Raw genomic sequence first — 14,216 nt, forward strand, 5'->3', positions numbered from 1 at the left:
AAGTCGTTTTATTGTGGCGCATAGGTCGTGTTCACCTGTTCAGGGTGAGTGGTGATCCACGAAATGGGAAAGTTTCTAAAGCAAAGCTCATTAAATGCGGAGCATTTTATAAGCTAGAGATTTCACTGGCGATGTTGACGTCCGGAAAAACCCTTCACTTTGAGCGTACACACCTACGGCCCTCGAAGTTGTGGCGATCAAACGCGAATTTATATGCGCGTTATTTATTTATTAATGCTCTCTCGATCCTGGGCTTCTCAGCGATCAGCCGTTTCTGAAATGGCAAACTGATCTTGTGTCGATGTCAATTGTCATTTTAAATAGCCACATTTCAATCTCACCTGGATACGAACGCACGACCTAAAGTTCCGGTGCTGGTGCCGCCACGAGAGTCATTAGTCACGATGCCAACTGCACATGCGCGCACTCATTTCACGTCCACAACCAATCCAAGCAGTTTCGCTTCCGCCGGGGAAACAAAGAAAGAAAGAAAAGAAATGAAGAAACAAAGAAACAAACAGAGAAGTATAAAAAAATTACACCATCTCCCGCTAAAGGGGACCATGAGGCGATGCGAAGCCGGAGCACTTGCACGATCGCGTTCCGTTGGCGTTCGTTGGGCATGCTACCGACCTCGCGTCGTGGAACGCGAAGAGGGACGCTACGCGCGTCGTATCTTCCATCTAGCCTGGCCGTTAATTCTCACAGGGCGAGCGGGGAACGCGGACGACAGGCGGGCGAGAGGGGGCAGCGTAGAAGAGGAGAGAGAAGGGGAAGGGACGCGCATGCGCTCGAGCTCATCGCGGCGTTGCGCAGGAGCGAATTTCGGCATGTCTAGCCCGCGTTTCAGAGGAAGAGTTGAAAGGGGGAGAGGGAAAGTGGAGAGGGAGAGTGGAAAGGGGGAGTGGAGAGGGAAAGTGGAGAGGAGAATGGGAGAGTGAAAGTGGAAAGGGGGGTGGGAGAGGGAAAGTGGAGAGGGGAGGGGAGAGGGATAGTGGAGAGGGGAATGGGAGAGGGAACGTGGAGAGGGGTAGGGGAGAGGGTGAGTGTAGAGGAGGTGTGTGGAGAGGGTATGCGCATGCGCAGTAAGGGTGGTCACGCCGCACACCACCACCACCACCACCACCACCGGATTGAGCTCCGCCTTAAGATACTTCGCATCTAATAAAGCGAGCACGTGCCAACCTGCCGTGCTCCCGTTATCCCGATAGCGGACGAGTTCCTGAATTTACTGCACTTGTGTAAAAGCCAGAATCATCTCAAAGCTCAGAAACGGACGCTGTTCCTAAACGATACGGCATGTCATCGAGCTCGCCCTCGGACATGTTGAATCCATTGGAGACCATAATGAGTGCCGGCAGTGCTGATGTCTCAGGCCAGAAAATAAAAAAAAGGCAATTGAAGCTCTTGATAGCGCGGTTATTTCTAGCTTATTGGCTGTTTACTAGATTACGTCGGCTACCAAGTGCCACATGCCAGGAGTGCTGCCATGTTGATTTGCGCTGCTGCAGCATACGAACCTCGACCTAACAACAGACTCGGTTTAGCCAAGTTTTCGGCTGCAAGTAGGACTTCTCCCCCTTGAGAGAGAGACTCTGTATTTTTTGCTCACAAAATCAAATTTACATCCTTCTTATTTTTAATTTTGACAAGACATCAGTTGTGCTACAATTTGTCTCTTTAGTTGCAAACAGTTGTACTACGCCACTGTGTCTTATATCCGTACTTAGTTAGTTATTCGTTTTAATTTAAGTGGTTCCTTGTTCACTATGGGACCCTCATCTGAATATTTTCCTCTTTTTCATTTCAATGCACCTTGTAATATAAAACTGTCTTGGGCTTTGAATTTTTTTCTGCGGTTTAAAGTCCCAAGAGCACAATATAGTTATTAGGGACGCCGTAGTGAAGGGCTCCGGAAATTTCGACCCAGTGCACCTAGATATAAGCACGCGGGCCTCACACATTTTCGCCTCCATCGAAAATGCAGCAGCCGCAGCCGGTATTCGATCCCGCGACCTTCGGGTCAGCAGTCGTGCGCCACAACCACTAGGCCACCGTGCTGGGGCTTGGTTGCGAATTCGACTTTAAGGCTGGTCTGTAGATAATGCTCTACATCGTCAGCATTTGTTTCACTCTTCACAGGCACGAATACGTAACGTCTAACGAGATCAGTTTTAGGGGCGTAGCTCCTCTTAGTCTAACCTTGTCACGTCTCTGTTGTCCGGCGTATCTCCCGGCAGCCGGCAGTAAACGGCAGTATCTGTCCGGCGGTGGTGGTGGTGGTGTGCGGCGTGACCACCCTTACTGCGCATGCGCACACCCTCTCCACACACCTCCTCTCCACTCCTCCTCACAATTCCCCATGTCCTCTACCCCTCTCCCCTTTCCCTCTCCACTCACCCTCTCCCATTCCCCTCCCCCTTCCCCTTCCCATTCTTCCTCTGAAACGCGGGCTAGACCAACGCCACTTAGACAAACTTCGTCAAGGCCGGGAAGCTAAACTCCATTTGTCGCGTGACGTCAGAGGTAGTGGGCTGACTTTTTTCAGTGGGCCGCTCTTGCTCGGCGGACGCTAGCACCCATGCATCAATACAGGGCTGCGACGCTGGTTGCGTTGTGCGCTGTGCTTGGTGGCGGATCATCGCCTACGCCCGCGTTTGGCGGCGCGTTCGCATCGGCGTTTTGGTCACTTCAGCATTACTAGTTTTCGAAGCTGGACGTGTATCGAATCTCTCACGCGCTGGCTGCCATCCGATGCCGAGTTAAGTTGAAAGCAGTGCGAGAAACGCTAATGCTGCGTTGCTTTGAGTGCCGTCGGTTCCTTCGAAGCTGTGATGTGTGCTGCTTGTGTTTGTGCGCGTGTTGGTCGCTGAGTGACTAGGCTGTGATGCCAGTGAAGTGTTGTGTTCTACATTGTTGTGGCAACTACGACTCGAGGCCCAAGGTACACGTATTTGGATATCCAACCGATGAAGACACGCGGAAGGCATGGATACGTGTTAACCCAAAGGATAATTTCAGTTCGACAAAGCCTTCAAAGGTAAATACACACCTTCTCTTTTGATTTTCTTGTATTCCGTTTCATGTAGTATGATGGTATTAAGTTTCGTTTTTGTCATGTGCGTGCGTTTCGCGGTATGTTAGGGTGAGCTGCAGAAACGCGAATCGTAAAATTGTCACTCTCTTGTCACTTGCAGGTGTGCGAGAAACACTTCAGTCCGGATGATATTCTACGAGAAGTTTGCAAAAAACAAGGCACAAAAGCGGAACGAGATGTGTATGCTTATTTATGTACTTTGAAGCATACGTTGTTTTTCATTATTAGAACATTTGGCACGCAAATAACGGGGGTTCCAATCGAATATAAAAGTCGCCACATGTCACGCACTGTGGGAGGTGATGTAATGCGTAGCAGTCAGCAAGGATCTGCATATATCGCATTATTTGTCTGTGAGGCAAATGAAAGCCTTCATGTCATAACAACGGTTCACTATTGAATGTTTGTCGTGCATTCATGCATGTACATTTCGTTAAATACCATGCTATAGAACTTACATTCTCGTGTATACAATACATGGCTGCTCATTTATATTCGTCACGCACTTATTTCACGTCCTACCACTTTTGGTATAAATCCGGTTAGCGAAACAGGCGGAAGTTTACTTTGACCATGTCATATAATTCACGCCTTAATTGACAAACATGTCATGATTTGCATGCTAAGACCTGTCACTTATGCTCCTCATACAGCCACGTCACGGCATACCAGTTTTGATACACATCTTGCTAGCCAAACGGTTGCGAGCCCACCATGAACGTGGCATGCAAGTCATGCCGCACGTGGCATGAATGTCATGATTTTTACGTTACAACCTGTCATTTATGTTCGTCATATAACCATGTAACGCTATGCCAATTTTAGTATACATACATTTAATGAAACGGCAGCGAGCGCTCCAAGAGTGTGTCATGTAAATCAAGCCTTACATGACATGCATGTCATAATTTACATGTTACAGCCTATGAGTCCTGTTTGGAATACACTCCTGTTCCGCCATACCGATTTCGGTGTATATTAAAGAGCCCCTCACCAGGCCAAATAGCAAATTTTAGTTAGACGCTGCAAGTTGTTGTGTGCCGAATGAAGAGCAGCATGCCACAAGAATTTTTCAAATCGCTCCATTAGGAGCTGAGAAAAACAATAATTTGTAGCGGCGCGAAACCATGATGCGAGGAGGCGAGTTTCAAACCCTTGCCACTCGCCCCGTGTAGCCTTAGCAAGCCAAATCCCTTCCCTGCCCTCTTCACTTGACACATACGCATGAACACGTCATGCGCATGCATGGTCACGCGCGCATGACGTGCCCGAGACAGCCCTAGCACGCGAGCGGCGTTGCACGGCCGCCACCCTTTTTTTATGCAGCGGCCGTGGGCGTTTTGTCGGCGTTCTCTGTGGTGTACTGCCCATTTCTGCGGGACGGGCATGAAAGTTGAGGCATTTGTACGGGCACGAGAGTGGCGGTATCATCAGCCAGTGCCGCATTAACGTTTACTTGGACGCGGTAGAATAAATGAGCATAATGAGTGCTCGAACGCGCCGGAACATTACTTTCGTTTCCAGGGCTGGCGTCTGCTCGATGCGCTAACCGCGGGGACACGAACGCATAGGAAAGGGAGACACATTAGCCCCGCATCTCGCTGCAACTCACGAAAAAAAAAATGAAAAAGACGCACACATTCCCTTTGTGTGTCTCATTATTTCTCTCAAGTTTTATTAATCTATCCAAGCAACAAATTACAAAAACTACACATGTCGTGTAAGTAATTGTCACAGTGTCACGTGCTACTCTTGGCGACGTCAGAGCACAGTCGTCTACGTAGAGGAGCGACGTCACAGCACTACCATCTACGTAGGGCCATTTTCTCATGTACGTCATCCCCTCATTCTCTAAAGCGCGTGCCCGCGAGAGGAAGGGCAAGCAGCGTTCACCTTGGAATTTGACCCATTTCCGTGGCGCGTAGCGTTGCAAATTTTGGCAGACGGGATCGTGAACACCCAGTGTATGCATTGCGCTCGTTAGCTCAAAACTGTCAAACCTGGTGAGGGGCCCTTTAAATTAACTAAACGGCCGCTAAAGCACGCATACCGTAGCTCACGCAGGTCGAGCGTCAGCCCACTAGTGACACGTCACTCGAACAGCTTCCAGGCCTTGACGAAGTTTGTCTAGGTGGCGTTGGCTAGACATGCCGAAATTCTCTCCTGCAAACGCCGCGATGAGCTCGAGCGCATGCGCGTCCCCTCCCCTTCTCTCTCCTCTCCTACGCTGCCCCCCTCTCGCCCGCCTGTCGACCGCGTTCCCCGCTCGCCCCGTGAGAATTAACGGCCAGGCTAGATGGAAGATACGACGCGCGTAGCGTCCCTCTTCGCGTTCCACGACGCTAGGTCGGTAGTATGCCCGACGAACGCCAACGGAACGCGATCGTGCAAATGCTCCGGCTTCGCATCGCCTCATGGTCCTCCTACGGTCCCCCCCCCCCTATCTTGCCTCGCGGCGCAGCGGCGCCGACGCAGGCAGCGTCGCGAGGCAGCGTCGCGGCAGCGTCTTGATTGAAAAAACCGACCGCTCGCGCTGCACAACCGTTCACTGACCAGCCCGTATATATCCGCCTCGTGCGCTGCTGCTTTGAAACGGACAGGTGTCGCCATCTACGGCAAAAGTGGCAAAACACAGATGTGCCGGTGGCGCCGGCTCACGGTTGACCGGTTCACCACTGCAAACTAGGTTAATCACCATGGCGGACCGCAGTGATAAACGGTCGAAAAAGGCCACTTCTGTGTATTGTTGTGTTGGAGAGTGCAACAACAGCTATAAAAAACACCGCAGGAAAGCTGCCAAAGGTGATATTCTACCGATTCCCCTGGAGGAAGTACGAAAATGACAGAAGAGGACAGTGGATCAGGGCTGTGCAACGAACAAGGTAAGCGGCCGTTCTCTTTGTTGCTCTCTGGTAGATTATTTTTATACGATGTATTTCGTAATGTGATCAAATGTATTCCTTTCTTTTAGGCCGGAGAGGCAGCTTTGGCAGCCTGTGCGGGGCGAGACTCGCATATGCAGCGCGCACTTCGTGGGAAAGAAAAAGAGCTCCGCTGCGATGCACCCTTCTTATCTGCCAACGATATTTCCGTCGTGCGGCGGAAGAAGCAACGGCGTTTAACCGCGAAAATAAACGAATTAAGGCTTGCGGTCCTACATTTAGAGAGCACTGAAACACAACCGCAAAAACGCCCAAACCTATTGACAATGCACGACCACAGCAAGGGTCCCACCAGCCCAACGCTGCACTCGCAGCTCGTCGGCTCGTCTGAGCCTCTGAGCGCTCCGCGAACAGCCCTGCGCGCTGCTACGCTAACGAAAAAACAATATAAAAAAGCAGAGAGAGGTTAACTAACGACATTGCAGAGCGGTGGAAGCAAGAAGAGGTGTTCCATCGTCGGTGTGGTGTGTTGTCAACAGATGGCGCTAGTTTGTTTCTGCGCAACGGAATTGCAAACTTCAATCAAAATGCATGGGATCCTATGGGGGGTTGGGAGAGGGCACATCTTCCTTTCTCCTCGCTAGTCACCAGGGGAGCCGAGCGGTGGCGCCACCATACCGATGCACGAGGCGGTATTAGGCACTGGATTTTGACCTCCAAGGTAGTGCGTGTGTGCGATTTCTCATGTGCGTGATTAAACAATGAAAATTCACAGCGTACATGTAAAATTAAAGTAAGCTGCAAGTCGTCATAACTCTCATCAAACCTGTAGGATAAACGCGCCCGATCTCAGGTCGGTGATGATGTACTGGGCAGAATTCACGGAAGATTCACGGTTTACCGATGAAACTCCGCAGCTTCGCCCACTCATCATAATTCACTCCGTGGATATGCTGTGATTTTTTTTTCATTTTCTAACACGATAATTTTTCGGAACGGTTCACCCCTCAACCATTATAGAACAAACCCTGCTCGGAATTACCTGCATTTATTTCATCAAAAAAAACAGAATATCATGTAGCTCAGCTTTTTGAAACTTTATTCTAAACACACGCCATATATCTTGCCCAGTACAATATATATCAGTCGGAGCCTTCTGTCTCTTATCTAAACACAATTCTCATTGAAATGGTTTCGACGCAGGTTAAATTCTACCGCAGCAGATAACCCAGTATTCGCAGCACTTGGTGCTGTAAACCTTCCCCAGTTTTTAAACAGAAGTTCCGTGATGCATGTAGCGATTAAATTATACTATTGCAGAGAATATGTCATAACTGGCTCATAAACAGACAATACTTGAGCCTTATTGCCGATAACTAGGTGATAAACTACGACGACGCTCCAGGCAACTTTATTCGGTCGTTGGAGAAGTTACCCACTCTGCAGCACATGGCCTTCGCGACGCACGAAGACGAGGGCCCGAGGTGAGTTAAGAAAAGTAGGCGGATCCACAAATACTTGGCAATCGATTTAAAGCGACGTATTACGTCGATTTCGCCTATAATACTATATGAAGCGTAAGAACTTGGGCAAATTGGTAGGACATAATTGAAGATAAGAACAGCACTCACAACAATCGTGGTTAACGCTCTGGACAGTCGTGGATTTTCATGGCCCCCACGCATTGTCGCCTTTGCTCACACCTTCGAGCCAGCATATATTCGCGGCCTGCACCGTGTTTCGCTGAATAGAGAAGAAGCGCCTTTTCTCTGCGGCGCTTCTTTCGGGCCTGCGTGTCCTCATCAACCGAGTGAACTATTTGAATTCATTTTGCTGGGCGGTCTTTACATACTCGTTGTGCTTCCGGCACTAAGCAGAAGAAGATATCGTTGCAGGAGTGTCGCATTTATTTCTCTTTGGCCGTCATTTCTTTATTGACGGAAAAGTGGGGGCGGGTTTAAATGCTGTGTCGAATGTACAATGCGGTGGAGCAGGTTGCCAAGCTGAGCGCCCAGTTTTTTGGTAACCACTACTTTCTAATTCTAAAAAAGACAGGGCGTGCAAACACGGACGCAAGAAAGAAGTCAGGACACCACAAACGCCGACTAACAACTGAAGAGACGCACAACGGCTGAAAAGAAGGAAGGCACGAAAACTTATCTGCGCATACCCATGCAACATGCGAACCTATCGATCCGGCACGCGTGGCGGTCTACGTGAAAGATAACTGTTAAGGCATTTGATTTCATCTTTATGCAAGTTAATCGACGGTTGGCTCACGCATGCGCTACCACTATTCTCGATATGCCATGCTTCAATCATCAGGCGCGTTTCTTCATTTCTATTCCGGTACAACACTGTGCATTCATCAAATTTTGGCGTGCACTTACAATCTCTACAATGTAAAGATAGATTAGAAGGTGAGCCTCCTGTTAGCGATCTCTTATGTTCCAGCAATCTCTGGTTGATGCATCGGCGCGTCTGTCCTACGTAGAAGCGGCCGCAGCTGAAAGGGATCTTATACACCACACTCGTACGGCAATCAGTGAATTTGTTGGTGTGTTTTACTAAACAAATATCGGTCCTCTTCTTGTCTTTTACTCCCTCATTACCAACTTTACTCCCTCATTACCAACCCTTACCAACTAGCTCAGCTCTCTGTTATTCTACACTACTTTCTCACAGCTTTGAGAGCTTCCACTCCCCGAAAAGCGCAGTAACGGAACTTCCGGTTCCCGTCACTTGCGGGATAGTCACGACACCTGAACATAAACCTCGCCTATGACGTCACTGGAAGAGCGCCACGCCGCTGCAGACAATGGCCCTGGCAGTAGTGATGCTGCCTCTAGCGATGGAGAAAGATGTGACGGAGGCCGGTTTTCGCCACTCGATTTGAAGCCCAACGCCCTAAGAGGAGCAGCCGCTGCAGCTGCGTCCTGACCGGCCTAGATCGTGAGCGCGTTCTCCGCAAGCTCGCGCCTTAGGCTCTCGAATTAGCCAGTAGTGAATGACCGCTGTACGCTGGAGCGAATTCACCCGAGAAGGTACACGACTGAGCCGCGCCGAGACAGTCGCCTGGCACGACGACAGACCCTGCACAGGCAACGTCGACGCAGCTGAGCGCTACGTGCACACCGCGCGCATCATGTTCGGCACGAGACGAAGTGCCGGCGCTTACGCTGGCTATATGCGTGATGAGGATGCCTGCGATGGGATTGATGGCTCATCGCGGAAGAATGCACTGAGTGATGTCGAAGATGCCGGCCCGCATGCAGCCACAGGCTGGGGCTGGCACGCCGTGTCAGAAAGGGTGCACAGCAATTGTTGTGGCTGCTTTGGCTGAGGAGGTTTGTGGCGCGTCGGCAGGCATGGTACAGTGGTTGTCGGCGCAATGTCGACCGCTGGGTCATGTTACGGCAGTGCGCCGACACCAGTGTGGCTTTCACTTGACGACGAAACAAGTGATCTCTGCCACGCATGGGCACTGTTGAGGCACTCTCGTACGTGGGCACTCTGCGCCGCGGGACAGCATAGAATGACGGGTGTGAAGGTTCTGCTCTGTTTGGCGCTGAGTGCGGTAGCTTCGTGGTCGTAGAGTCGCGTACGGTATGTATCTGGGGTCATTGAGCGTCGTCGCCGTTTTGACCAGCGCGCCTCCATTTTCGTCACATGCCTCGTGGTTGGCGTCCGGCGTGAGACTCTGGCAGAAAAGAGTTGTGAAACCGAGCAGGCGCGGTGTCTTCAGAAGGGTCGTACGGCGCGCCTGTGCTAGTGGAAGCACCCTGGGTAGGGCGTAGCCCGAGAGCTGGATCGCGGGGCGTCAAGCTGGATGTCTGCTCGCGTAGTAGACGCGACATGTACAGGCTTCTATAGCACAGGCGAACCAGGCACTTACTCCTCAGGCGCTTCAGTCATTGTAGCAGCGTCTCGGAAAAACGGCCACATTTGGCTCAGTGATCGAACTTCAGCTGCAATAGACTCCGACAGAGACGCTGGTCGCTGCTGGCAAAACGCACATAGTGTCAATATAGATGAAAGGTGGGCTTGGTCGATGGGCGTGAACGGCAAAGCCTCCGCAATGGAAGGGCGACACGATGTCACCGGCAGATTCGAGGGAGCGTGGCAATGTAGCCGTCGTGGTGTGTGACGTCTCAGAGGAGACACGAGCCGTTCAGGTCGGGGAAGACGTGTGGATGGCAGACACACGTGATGGATCATGATGTGAGCGCTTCCAAATAATGCATCACTCGGTACACACGTCGATCGATGAAGCAACGTGCTCTACCTGGCAAAAATCGGATGCCTATTTTAGTGATGTAACCGCCACGGCGTTTCTAGTCCCTGTAGCCGTTTGTTACGTCAGTAATCAAGTTTCAAATAAGGTTTGGCATTCCTGGAAGAAAGTGGCCTTCTCGCTTGTTAATGCTGGAAAAAATATTAACTTTCAAAGCTTACATTTTGATAAATACTTGTCAATGAAGCTTGCGCCACAGATACTGCGGAAATGGAAGAGCAATAAGTGAAGCTAGTGATTTCGTTGGCTCCAGCTGCAGTGGTCTCTCGCATATGAGGTTGAATGCATGTAATGTTCTCTGATATATGGTACAAATGGTACTCTGAAACAACGCCTCCTATATTTTGTTTTCAATGCAGAGTAAACTTTCGTTCCTCAATGGGAACCTCAGGTCCGCCTTAGTTCAGGAAGTTGGCGTGGTGCGACGCCACTTAATGGGTACGACCGTGGAGTTTTATATCTACGAAATTCCCTTTAGCACTGTGAAAAGTACTAAAACTGTGAAACGTAAAAGTACTAAGAAATCGTGCACATGTCTAAGGACTCTCAGAAGTTGGGTTCCTAAAAACCGGTGCTGCAGGGGTAAAAATGGTAGCGGCTTAGCTCGGCTAGGCCCGGTTATGCAAGCGAAAGCTTGTTTACTTGGTCATGCTTGTTTACCCAAGTAGCCGAAGCAGAGTTTGTCAGCCGAAGGATATGCTAGTGGAACGTTTCCTACTGCGTGCACTCACTGCCATCGCTCGTCACTTCCCGAAGCCGTCGCCGTAGTCGAGGCGAGAAACGCAAGGCCTGTAAACCACCAACAGACGCTGGCGCTCGCGTGCTCCTTGCCCGCGCTCCTTGCGTTTTCACATCGCACGCTGGGGACGGGCATTCGCAGAGGTAGACAGACGAGCCCACGAACGCGTTCGCTGTGGGCGCGTGGACAACTAGCATTCTTGTACATATTGTGCTAACGAAGCGGCCGCAACGTCCGCAGGACGCGTGGGCTTTGGCTTTTAGTCCATTCATGTCATGACAAGGATGACATCCATGTCATGAACGACCGCGTTATTTCCTGTCACGCGTGTTTTCGTGCACGCACATCATGGAACGTGCATTCTGGATTATAGTGAGGTAATCAAATGTCCACTGAAGTACTATTCATATCTATCATTCATGGCATGCACATATAGGCCCATGCCAATAAAACTGAATGACCACGCTAGCACCAAGACGTGGACGGATAGATAGATAGATAGATAGATAGATAGATAGATAGATAGATAGATAGATAGATAGATAGATAGATAGATAGATAGATAGATAGATAGATAGATATGATCAAAGTGCCTTCCAAAAAATTCATGGCCATTTCACTCATTGAACGTGTGAATGAACAGATAAGCTGTGTGGGCGCAACACGGCGGTATCGCTGCAAGTTTTACACCGTCACATAAAAGAGACATCGCGTCCTCGTTTTATACCTCCCGTTCTTACACGCCTAAGAAAGGCTCTCTACAACCTCGCGTTGGCCCCAGCGAAACGACCGGAGGAGTCGTCGCCCTGGTCTCGTCACTTTCGATCAGCGTCTCGGGTGCGTTCTGTCTCGCTGCTCTCGGCATTTCTACTTGCAAGCCGCTTGTTCCTCGGGAGTGCCACCGCCGCTAAACGACCATGACAACGTCGAAGCGACAATGATACCCGCAGACGGGCTTGTGAATCGCTGTTTTAGCGGAGGGGCGAGTGATCCACGTAGCCACTCCCCTTCCCTATCTCGATTTTTACTCCCACCCACGCCTTCAGCCGCACCTCCGCCCCGCGGTCGCGCACGTGACCTACTTTCCTTTACCCCTCTCACGAGACTCCTCCTTGTCCCTGGTCACGTGATCCTTTTAGCGAACCACTCCGCCGTCGGCACAGGGTTTTAAAATATGTTGCTGTAAAAACAGCCCGCTGAGAAAATGCACATCTTTATAATGAACTCTACCAATGGCAACAATTTGTGCCTATCTATGGGAACAATATCTGACTCCGCGTTAAGGGTCGTATGTGTAGGCATCAGGTGGTTGATACTGTGCAGTGCGCGAACTGAGGCTGCCACAAGCAACTCGTGACGAGAAAGTCTGTAGGGCAGCCATTAACACTCAGTAGCTAGTAGAATGCGCTTATAACATGTTGATATAGTTCTTCATATAGTATACTAACTATTCACAGCGCGAAGAAACGTCAACGAAAGTAAGACACAGAAACAGTCTATGTTGTTTTTGTGTCTCTTTTCTGTCTGAGCGAAAAGGCGCTCGTGCGCACTTTTCGCTCTGCAGCTAAACGCAGCGCCAATGTTTCTGAAACATTTGCCGTTCCCAGCAGGGGCCCCGTGCTAAGGGCAACAACATTGACGCCGTCTCTAGCGATAACGCTATGCTTGTAGCCGTTTATTCCGATAGCAATCCAGAGCTTCAAATAAGGTTTGACGTTTCATGAGAAAACTAATCATCTCGCTTGCTATTGCTGGAAGCGTTTTAAGATTCAATGCGTACTTCAATAACTACTTGTCAAAGAAGCTTGTGCCACAGATGCTGCCGAAACCGAGGAGCACTAGCTCAAGCCGCTCTCCAGCTGGCTGCAACAGCGTTAGGCCAGCATTAATACAAAATATCCTGTGCAGGATATTTTTCCCTTTATCGGGGAATTTTCAACCGTAATTTCCGATGAAATTAAATCTCAGGAATGGTGATGTTCACTTAGGATGACCAAACATAGCGACAACGGTGCGCTTTACGGTTTTAGATGCGAAGTATCTTAAGGCGGAGCTCAATCGGGTGGTGGTGGTGGTGGTGTTGTGCGGCGTGACGACCCTTAGTGCGCATGCGCATGCCCTCTCCACACAACTCCTCTCCACTCACCCTCTCCCCTGCCCCTCTCCACTTCCCTCCCCCTCTCCACTTCCCCTCTCCACTTTCCACTGTTCCTCTGAAACGCGGGCTAGACATGCCGAAATTCTCTCCTGCGCAACGCTGCGATGCGCTCGAGCGCATGCGCGTCCCCTCCCCTTCTCTCCCCACTCCTACGCTGCCCCACTCTCGCCCGCCTGTCGACCGCGTTCCCCGCTCGCCCTGTGAGAATTAACGGCCAGGCTAGATGGAAGATATAACGCGCGTAGCGTCCCTCTTCGCGTTCCACGAGGCGAGGTCGGTAGCATGCCCAGCGAACGCCAACGGAACGCGATCGTGCAAGTGCTCCGGCTTCGCATTGCCTCATGGTCCCCTTTAGCGGGAGATGGCATAATTGCAATGGGTTCTGGTGCATGCAATACGCAAAAAATAGCCTTTGATATTCGTTTCTGATAAATGTGTAGAGATTTCGAGTTAACTACGTACGCGCACTGCACTTAAAGGGTCCGCGAAACGGTTCTTCAAATTTCGACTACAGCATACAGCATATCAAATCATTCGCACCACAAGTTAAGCAATGCTTCGTATTGGCACACTTAGACAGGCAGCGCGTCCAGCGCGGCGGGGTTCAGCGCCGCCGCGGCCACTTCCGCGTCACTGGGGTGATAACATTGATCCCGCGTAAGGTTGGTACGGTGTAAGTGAGCACACACCGTCTGCACGCTTTCCGCTGGAACTGATCGCTAGTTTTCAGCATGTCGACGCATTGAATGGAAATCATTCAAGGCTCAAATGAAGATTTCTTCAGATAGGCTACTCTAAACAACGCGCCACGTCCATACTGTTAGAGAAGTAACTAAGCGCACGGTACCAATATTCCTGAGCCCGGTGTGTCTACCGAACGCGGATAAACGTCCCGTCGAAAAACGGTCAAAGTTTAGAACAAGTTTTATTCCCTTGACATGTTACTCTTTATCATATATGGAAGCTCTCTGGAAAAAAATGCCTCCCTAAGGCGACTTATCAATGCAGAGCAGACATATAGCCGGCAAGTGCAAGCACGCTGCTTC

The sequence above is a fragment of the Rhipicephalus sanguineus genome, chromosome 9 (genome assembly GCF_013339695.2).
Source record: "Rhipicephalus sanguineus isolate Rsan-2018 chromosome 9, BIME_Rsan_1.4, whole genome shotgun sequence".
NCBI lineage: Eukaryota > Metazoa > Arthropoda > Arachnida > Ixodida > Ixodidae > Rhipicephalus > Rhipicephalus sanguineus.